This window comes from Netta rufina (assembly GCF_964035555.1).
Source record: "Netta rufina genome assembly, chromosome: 5".
NCBI classification, from domain to species: Eukaryota; Metazoa; Chordata; class Aves; order Anseriformes; family Anatidae; genus Netta; species Netta rufina.
Window position 1 is genome coordinate 1,309,693 of NC_140128.1, and position 9,502 is coordinate 1,319,194.

Genomic DNA, 9,502 nt, shown 5'->3' on the forward strand with positions numbered 1-9,502 from the left:
GCTGTGCAACTCCTTTTGTTCCATCCTAATGCATGACGAATACAGTAAATGAGAGACAAACATTTTGACTCCATAACTGAGACTGAAGATGCTCCCACACACAAGTTACTGATCATTAAGTCAGGTAGCAGCCAAAGAAGCAGCTATACATAGATTCAGTGGTGTGAATTAAAAGGAAGCATAAAAAAGCCTTAAGATATGACCAAGTTTCTGCATTTGTCATGAAAAACATTAAATACATTACTGGATCCTCTACACTCACGTACTGAGGAAACAATCACAGCTCCTTCCTCAGCATAAAAGAAAATGCAAAGAAAATAATACTCCACTTTGCATTTTTACATAGGTAAGTATAAGCTGAAGACCTTGCAGATCTCCTTTCCAACAAAAATACTGAGAGGAAAACTCTTCATTGTAGAGTTCCATCCCCAGAAGTAAACCCTGACAACAGCCTTCTGTCCCAAGCAAGGGGCCAGCACCCACCTCTGCTGCCCACACCCAGGCCTCTGCCAAGCTTTTGGGTACACCACGGCTCCCCTCTCCCATTCCAGTACCTGCTGCTTCACATCTCCCGCAGCCCCCTTCCTCTTAGGACTGCCATCAGGCTCAGGACACCATAATCCAGCGTCAAAGAGTGCCCAACTGCCTGCGGTCAGCATCCTGCTGAGTCCACCTGCAGGGGAGAAGCGGTGCTCCTGACAGCACAAAGCCACCCCCCTCTGAGTGCTATTCCATGTTTATCTTCACAACTGGGATGTGAAGTAGTCATTAAAATCACTCCCCAGAGAATATTAAAGGTGATTCTCCACTCAGCAGGCACAAAGGCAAGTTGGCCTAGAGCATGTTAACCTATTTTCCTGTCTCCTTATCTAATTATCAAAGTCACAAACAAAATGCAACTGAGCTGTAGCACTCGTTGTGTCTTACTGTGCTGTGTGGAGCAGCTCCGTAGTATGTGTGGGGGATATTACTCACCACCCCACTGCTGCAGTTTCATCTCAGATACCTACTCCTAAATATATACCAGGTACATGGGACAAGACCCAGCACTTCATTAAATATTTGGCACATTGTCTCAAATTACCTTTGACACACAGGGTTATTTATACATCACGGCACACTGCATGCCTCTGTGACAAGATAGCATCACATAATACTGTATGTCAGGAATGCAGGCAACAGATTTAAGCCAATCCCTGCTTCAAGACACTTTTACTAGGAAGGCCGTCACAAACTGAGTAATATCCGTTTTATACTCTGAAAAACGTACTCTATTCTTTTCCAGGAAATAAAGTCAACCACCCTAATCCTTCCCCCCTCTTATATACATCCCTATCAGAACAACAGAAAGATGTTTCTTCCGTCTTAATAGGCTCGTTATTGGGACATACTGAGTCCTTTACACAAGTCCTAATGCATTTGCTAGGACACCTAATGTTGACTTGGTGCAAGGGCAATGTTTCGAAGAGTAATTACAGCAAGAGGTATTTGGTTACACATGCTGACTATTGGCTTTGAACATGCACCAATAGTTCATATTTACAGAGCTTATTTCCAAGCCTTAAACACGTGCACATTTCTGATATTCATTCAACCACATTAATGTTCTGAATACAAATACCAGAGAAGTGTCATCTGTTTTTTTTTTTTTTTTTTTAATCCATAGATAGAAATGGAAGGAGCCTACATTTTGCATTCATCTTATGAAGCAACACCATGCAATCTGAAAAATGGCTCCATAATTCAGTATCTGCTATCCCTACAGCTGTGCAATTATCTAAACAATTTTCTGAAGTGATAGCAACAAAGCACATGTGACAACCACAGGAATTCATAGCACTCTCTGGAAGGGGAAAACCTAACACTGAGAGAAGGCCATGAGTTTGGATTTGAGAGAACTCATTCACATACATTCACAAATCTTCTCCTAGTCTGTTCAGAATGCAACTTAAAATTATTCTCCATCTCAGCACAAGGTGACACAGCATGAAGAAAATCCATAATAAAAAGCCTGACAACAAGCACATAGAATAAATACAATAAATGACCCTCTACAAAAGGAAGCCGATATCATGAGTAAGCAGAAAACAAAAACTACCTACTATCTTGTAAAGTTAATTAAGGGTAATGTTTAACAAGAGGAGCTTTTTTTTCAGCTGGAAAGAGTGTCAGCAGAAAAGACTGCATTACACAGCATGATGAACTTCTCGCTTGCATTTAGCAACTGCCTTCAGAGACCACATTTGTTTCTCTAAATCCATCTGTGCTGATCCCTGTGCACAAAGGTATAAAGGACAAGGCTATCGCACATCACTACCACTATCTGCCAAACACAAGTCTTCTCAAAGATAGGGGAGAAAACAAGCATCTCCTGCTCCAGCTTTTGTTATTAATATTATTTTTGAATGGTTAATGATTTGTAGCTGGACTCCTTCATAGTTGATTTGAAGATGGTGGATTACAAAGGAACATCTTGGAAGATCTAAAAACCTTCTAACTGGCTACTGGAATTGACTATTCAAGTAAGACAACAGCAAAATATGTTATCTACACTAAGGAGCATTTTGATGCACTCAGTCTTTCAAAAGTAACACAATACTTAAAAACAACCCTCTCTCTTCTGCACATTTTATGGATATGTGATACAATTATAGTAAGACTATTTAAAGTTAGTTAAAAACATACCCTTGTATTCCCAACAAAAAAAAAAAAAAAAAAAAATCACATGGCTTTGGAAATTCTATTTTGATGCTTGGCTATGTCAGTCACACAGAAGGATAAACTGTAACACTCCCCTAGTTATTACTGCAGTCTACACAGGCAATAAGCTGCAAGCTTAAAAGGTCTGAGAAGGGTTTATCATGGACTAACAGATCTGAAGAACCTGCTTTTTAAGAAGCCAAAACCCTGTAACACACATTTAGAGTCATTTTAAAATCTGCATCGATGAAAGCCACTTGACTGAATGTAGCAAGTAAAGTAACCACTAGCATTGGTTTGGACAAATAATGCCAATGTTGGTGATAGGAACAAAAATTTAAATCTAATCCTAATATTCCCAACACAATACAATTAAACCATCTGTCTGAAGGAGTCAGACCCCAAATAGCAAGCTTTTGAAGACCAATTAACAAAATGTAGCAAGGTTCCAGGTGGAGGAAAAGTATAGCAAAGAGCCAGGCAGGTCATCTCTGAAGACATGGGTTGTCTTCAGAATGATTCCTTTCTCAAAAAGTCTTACCATTACATCTCTAAGACAGGGAAAAATAAATAAATAAATAAATAAATAAATAAAAACAAGTTCAGACTTTCCTCCAACATCTGAGTTACTTGGACACTGAAATAAACACAATCAGAACTTGAACTGAACATGAGCTAGGGCAGTAACATCCATCATAATTTGTGTCGTGGTAGGATCCACCTTTCTGACAAGGAACTGGGCTTCCTCCCCCGTCTCACATGTTAGATGGCCCCCAAACACTCAGAGGGGAAAACAAAACAAAATCCCTCACTGAACAGCAGTCTGGAGCAGGAAAAGGGCTTGACAGCATACACAGCTCAGATTTAAACCCAAGGCAGAATTTTTTTCCTTTCATGGAACTAAGAGTCTAAATATGACTAAAGATCATTTTAGGGATGTTTTCACTTGCTTGTAAATGCAACTATGCATAGATGAAAGAGTTATTCTTAGTCATCTTCTCTACGTCAAAAATAAACCCAGCAATTTCCAGAATGTGTCACAGTACAATATTAACTGGGTATCTGCAGTCACTGAACCAGTGGATACCTAAAAGCTTTAATTTAGAATATCTCTATTTTCTGGAAACAGGCTAGTGTATGGTGCTGGAATACCCCGAACTACTAATACCACTTCTGAAGGAGTCAATCTGGCAGCATAAACACCTCTAAAACTGGTTCTAGTGACAAGCACACCAAACAGCATGCCCTCCCTTAGCAGCCAGGGTGCCAGACACAGAGCAGAGGCTGCATTTTTCAAATTTATGGCAAGTACACAAGGACTCTTCAAACAGAAAGCTTGAAAAGGTGCATCAAAGAAACAATTTGCTCACATATGCTGTAAATGTATATTATACAAGTACACATGTATTATACATATATATGCGTGCCAGGCTGCCTGTACAGACACACAGAGTGACCCCTCAGCCTTCCTGTAGCTCACTCACCCTGGATGCAAGACACAAGCAAGCTGAGAAAAGAGAAGTACCATACAGGAAGGCAGACCTCAATTTCAGTCATCTGACATAGGTGTATTTTGTTTCCCTTAAAAATGATACCATTCTCCTCAGAAGCAAAGCCTCTTCACTAGAAAGCTAGTTTTCCTGCTGACACCAGGGGAGTCAAACTGAGAGGAAGGACTCCTGAGGAACAGATACACGTTACCAAGGGCTCACAACAAATGTTACAGCCACATGGAAGAGTCCCAGTGGGAAATATATAGCATTTGAAAGTTTTCCCTTGAGTTTTCAAGATACTAATTATAAAATACCAGAGCAGTGAGACAGCTGGAGCAGATACAAGGTACATGCTAAAAGAGGTGAAAGACTTAGAGCATATTCGCAGAGAAACCAGATAGCAACCACCTCTCATTTTATGGTTTCTTACACTTAAATAAAAATAAAATAAAATCTTTTCACACAACACCTACTTCTAGATCCTTCACAAAACTGAAGAAAATCTGAAAACTCACAAACAGCAGTGCAACCACCACCCAGCACTGAGCTTACCACACTGCTGTACAACTTTAGGGCAACAGTAAGGCAATGAAGAACAACAACAAAAAAAAAAAGAATCAGTTTAAAACAAAGATGACTTCTCATTTCCAAACACTTACAAGCCAGTAAAGAACTTGCCCACTTTCACAGATAAACCAGAAGTCAGGCCACTTGCTGCCAGCCACATAGAAAAAGGAATTTTACTGCAGCATCCTTCAGTTTTCTACTGGAATTTCATTTCTCAGCTGCACATTATAAGCCACAATTTCAATACCTTCTTCACATAATATGAAGATAAGAGCAGCAGCCAATATCAAGCAGCATTTTACAGCCTTCATGCATCAGGTATTAACTTGATAGGTTTATCTAATGTGGGGAATAATACATGTTTTGCTGAAAAGCAGGACTGAATAAAATGCACCAGTTGAATGTTACAGAACAGCCTGCCAGGATGCAGTCTTGCTGTGTGAAAAAATGAAGATGCAGGAAAAAGCCCCAAAATTTCTAAACCTGAGCCTTTAGGTGAAAAGAAGCCGTTACACATGTGCGACACAAAGGTGCACACTCACAACACTCACAGGTGACACAACAGTTGATTCAGAGAATATTCATGTCCTGTGGCATGTGCTGCTGGTGACCCCAGCTCTGCATTACTTCCACTGCAGGCTCTGCTATCTGCCCAATGGGGGAGGCAGCAGCGATAAGGAGGAGGTGGGGTAAGATTCCAGTCAGGGGAGTAAGTGGCTCATTACTACTCCAGGCAGCAAGTAAAATGGTTACAGAGATAAAAACAACACTTGTATTTTTAAAGACAACTTCTATTTTCAAACAGAGAATGGTAAATTTATTGTACTTTTTTTTCAGATTTTAAAGTGAAACATGACAAAAAACAAGACTGAACATAAGATTTCGTCTAGGTAAGACTCAGATCAAGGATATGTGGAGGGTGAAGTAAGTGAGTATAATTTCAATTCTCAAAGCTTTAAGTAGCCTCATAATATGCGGGGGGGGGGGGGGGGGGGGGGGTAACAAACAAAAAAACAACTTACACTATCTCCAGAGCCAGGAGAAAAAGTCTGCTGATACTTCAGTACAATTCTTTACAACTGAAGTTTCCATACGATCCGTTCCCTGGAAGTGATAAAAAATGCTGTGTTTAGTGAAATAGCCAGATCCTTCAAAGTAATCATACATGGACAAACACTTATACACAAGAGTGCTTGTGTAAATGAGAAGAGACATGAATTCCAGTTTGGTCGTTGGATAATCTGTTTTCCACCCATGTAATATGGACAGATTGTAATAAAAAAAGCAACCAACAAAGAATGGTGAAATGAGGGAAGCAAGATGCCCTCTTTTCTCCCACACAAAGGTACTTCGTGAACATCAATTAGATGTTAATATCCCTGGGAGGCAAGTGTGACAAGCCCTATTAGGCCAGTTTGAAGATCAGGACAATGAGTCACATAGTGAGATTAAGAACTTCCTCAAAACCAACAGCAGAGCCAGAAAGGGGGCAACGACACCCCAGCTGGGCATTGCAGCAGGAGGCTGCTGTGCTGTGCATTATTACAAGACCTGGAGTCTTTAGAGAGAAAAGAAAAAAATGGAAATGAAAAGAAAAAAACTGCTTATATGAAGTTTTCTGGCCATGCCGACGTGCCTCAGTTTTGACCTGCAGGGACCATCCTTAGATGCAAGAATGCAGTTCGGTTTCCATGCTCGGATCACATTTTGGCTGAAAGTGCCAGCAAGGCTGCCAATTGTAAACGGTTTTTAAAGTCGGCAGAGACCTCCAGATCTTTCCCGATAAGCTAGTTAAAGAGAGAACTGAAAGCTTTTTGACACCGGTTCAACCGTGTAAGCCTAGGGGCAAATAAATCTACATTCGCCAGTCTTCAAACTAGCCCTTTGCCAGCTATCTGCATTTAAGTCACATGTTGAATTTGCACACAAAAAAAAAACGGAGCGAACACGACAATTACTCTCGTAGGTTAAGACATACTTCAAAGCCCAAAGAAAAGCCCAGCAGATGCCACGTCCAATTAGCCCGGAAGGTGAGCAGAGCAGGGTGTCACACTCATTAAGGCGCTCATTAAGACGCGTCTAACCTAATGGCCCCCTTCGGTGTCGCAGGGCGCTCTCCCGGGGCGCTAGCAGGGTCCCCCGACACCGAGGGCTCCCGCTCCTTTTCCTACCTCGCCCCAAGCCCCCCGCCCGGCCACGGCCCCGGGCCGGCACCGCTGGGGGAGCGCCGCGGCCCCGGTCGGTGAGCACAGCGGCCCCGGCCCGCGCAACGCCGCCCTCGCCCACAGTCCCCGCCGAGGGACGGGGACGGGGACAGCCCCGACCCCGGCCCCGGCCCCGGCCCCGGCCCCGGCCCCGCTCCTGCCGCACCTGCTCCGCCCGCAGCAACGCGACCCTACCGACGGCGGCGGCGGCGCTCCGCGTGCTGCCCACGGCTCGGCTCGGCTCGGCGCGGCGCGGCGCGGCTCGGGGCGGGGCCGGCGGCCGGGGCGGGCCGGGGCGGGCGGCCCGGCCGCCCCAGCCCCGTGCGGGCCGCCCCGGGCGCCCGCGGGCTGGCAGCAAGGTGCGCGGCCCCGCCGAGCGGCTCTTCGCTGCGCCCCCTCGCGGCCCGGGGGCGCCGCGGGGGGTCCCGGCGGTGCTCCCCGAAGCTCCCCCGGCGGCGCTGCCACCCCTCAGAGGCAGCGGTGCAGCGCCGGGCAGCGGCCCGTCCGTCACCGCGTCTGTCACGGAGCGAAACGGGCAACGCGGACACGGCTGCGGCTGGCTTAGGTGGGGTACATGGGGAAGCTGAGAGTTGTCGTGTGCGCGGAAAGGTTAGGGCGGCGGGTAAGTAGAAGGCTACCGAGAAGAAAGTTCAAGAGCGGCAACAGAGCTGTGCTCCTCGCACTAGGCTGCTTGGCTTCTATCAGCAACAACGCCTCGCTGATGGTGGAGGCAAGGTTTTACTGAAAAGAAAACACAAACAAGTAGTACTCGCTTGAACTGCTGCAACAGGAGGATAAAATGCTCTGTGGCCAAAGCATCTACGTATCTACTATCCTAACACTTTTTAAAAACCTCAGCAGGCCTACCATTTCTTTAAGTGACTGAAAACAGTCAAATATTTTGACGTGCCACACGCACTACACCTTAAGTGACCTTGAAAAAGCCTGTGGGAGCAGAATCCTTGTTTCCCATGCCATGAGCTACCTGACCTTTTTCACACTTGCCTGCTCTGAGCCAAATTTGAAGCTGCTTTGGAGAGAAAGCAAGTGTGAATGCAGCCCTACTTACCCACACGCAGATGAATGTAACACAGTCTCTGAGGAGCCAAGCATTTCACCACCTCTGAAATAATATGTCAATGTCAACAACAATAATGTGTCAACAATTGTCCACATTTAATTGCGGACAATACCTCTCATTTGGGTTGAAATTTGTCTTCTAGCTTCTTGGGTCTTGCTTAGCTGAACCTTTTATTTGGTCATTAACTTTTGAATTGCAGTATGTTTATCTGCTTGCTTAACTTTGGGAGAGTAAGAGTACTTTTTCCTCAAAGTGATAAAAGCTAGAATAAAAAAAAAAAAAAAAAAAAAAAGGTGCATACCGTCTTCCTACTGTCAAAAAGATAATGCAGCCTTGAGGAACACAAGAATGAGAAAACTCTCTTAGCAAAAGTAATCTGGAGTTAGCAAAGGGGCAAGTGCATAGTAAAGAAATAATATCAATGTGACTTGAACAAAGTCTTGCTCGTTTCAGTCCAGCATTAAAAGTCCCATGAAAGCAAGATTCTTCCACAGATGGCCCAGAAAATACAAACACAAAATTAATTAAACCTTTCCTGGGAAATATTCTCAAACTTCCTCCTTTAGGAAAGATGCTTACAACTTTACCAGGTGTCCTCTTCGCTCCTCTCAGAAAAAGTTATTAAGTCTCTAAAAAGAACCCTCTCCTGCCAAATCCTTCTAGAATTTTAAAGCACTCCCTGTAAAAAGGGAGGCGTGTCAAGGGCTGCAGAAAGACCACCAGGGACCTTGCTATTCTAATGACTCCGATTAGTATGTTTACTGATTGTCCCTAAATACATGACCTTTGCAAATGGTCAGAAGATAAATGTATATTTCACACTCTCTAATCTTAACTCTTATCATAACCATCTTTTAAAATTATGTCTCATTAGATGTTACTTAACCGGAATTAAGAAATTCTTTATCACAGTCACACCTATCTCTTTCCAAAGGAAAACATGGCTTAGACACGATCTAATCTCTCTGGGGTAAAGTGAATACACTTCACTAAAGATTAGTTTGATAAATACTAATCAAGACCTACAAATTTGGCATTACATGTAGTTCTGTTGGCTACTGTAGCCCACCCTCCCTTATGTCAAGTGTGGGACACAACCATGAAATAAAACAGTGACTTCCCTCAGTGCTGCAAAGCTTCCTCTTCCATAACCCATTATTTTTGACAGTGCCACTGCTTGTAATTTATTTATTTATTTTGTCAGTCTTAGGCTGTTCTCCCCCTTTTAAAGGACTTGAGAAAGGAATAAGAATAGACCTTATGAAAAATAGTCCAGCCCTAACAACTCACATGAAGTCACGCCTGTAATGCTGCTGTAGGGTGTTCATCCCCTCACTGTGGCTGACAATATAAAGCACTCTCCTTCCTGACATGTGCAAGCCTGTTTATTCAAATTTTGGTAAACCTAATACTATCTACAAATCCAGCATAATAAAAGACCTTCTTATGGTATTTAA

At 43.5% G+C, this 9,502-nt stretch overlaps 1 protein-coding gene across 6 annotated transcripts in view; it reads right to left on the reverse strand.

Moving 5' to 3' along the window:
* The window catches only part of MICAL2 (microtubule associated monooxygenase, calponin and LIM domain containing 2), a 131,590-nt gene extending 124,343 nt beyond the window's left edge, over positions 1 to 7,247 (reverse strand). For 5 of the 6 annotated variants that reach the window (XM_084287727.1, XM_084287726.1, XM_084287724.1 and 2 more), the window contains exons 1-2: positions 7,131 to 7,247; positions 5,783 to 5,864 (exon numbers count right to left, since the gene is read on the reverse strand). The gene's annotated coding sequence lies outside the window, so the exon portion shown is untranslated. The remainder of the gene's footprint in view (positions 1 to 5,782; positions 5,865 to 7,130) is intronic. The other variant, XM_084287723.1, reaches the window with a different exon arrangement.
* Between the last annotated feature and the right edge of the window lie 2,255 nt (positions 7,248 to 9,502).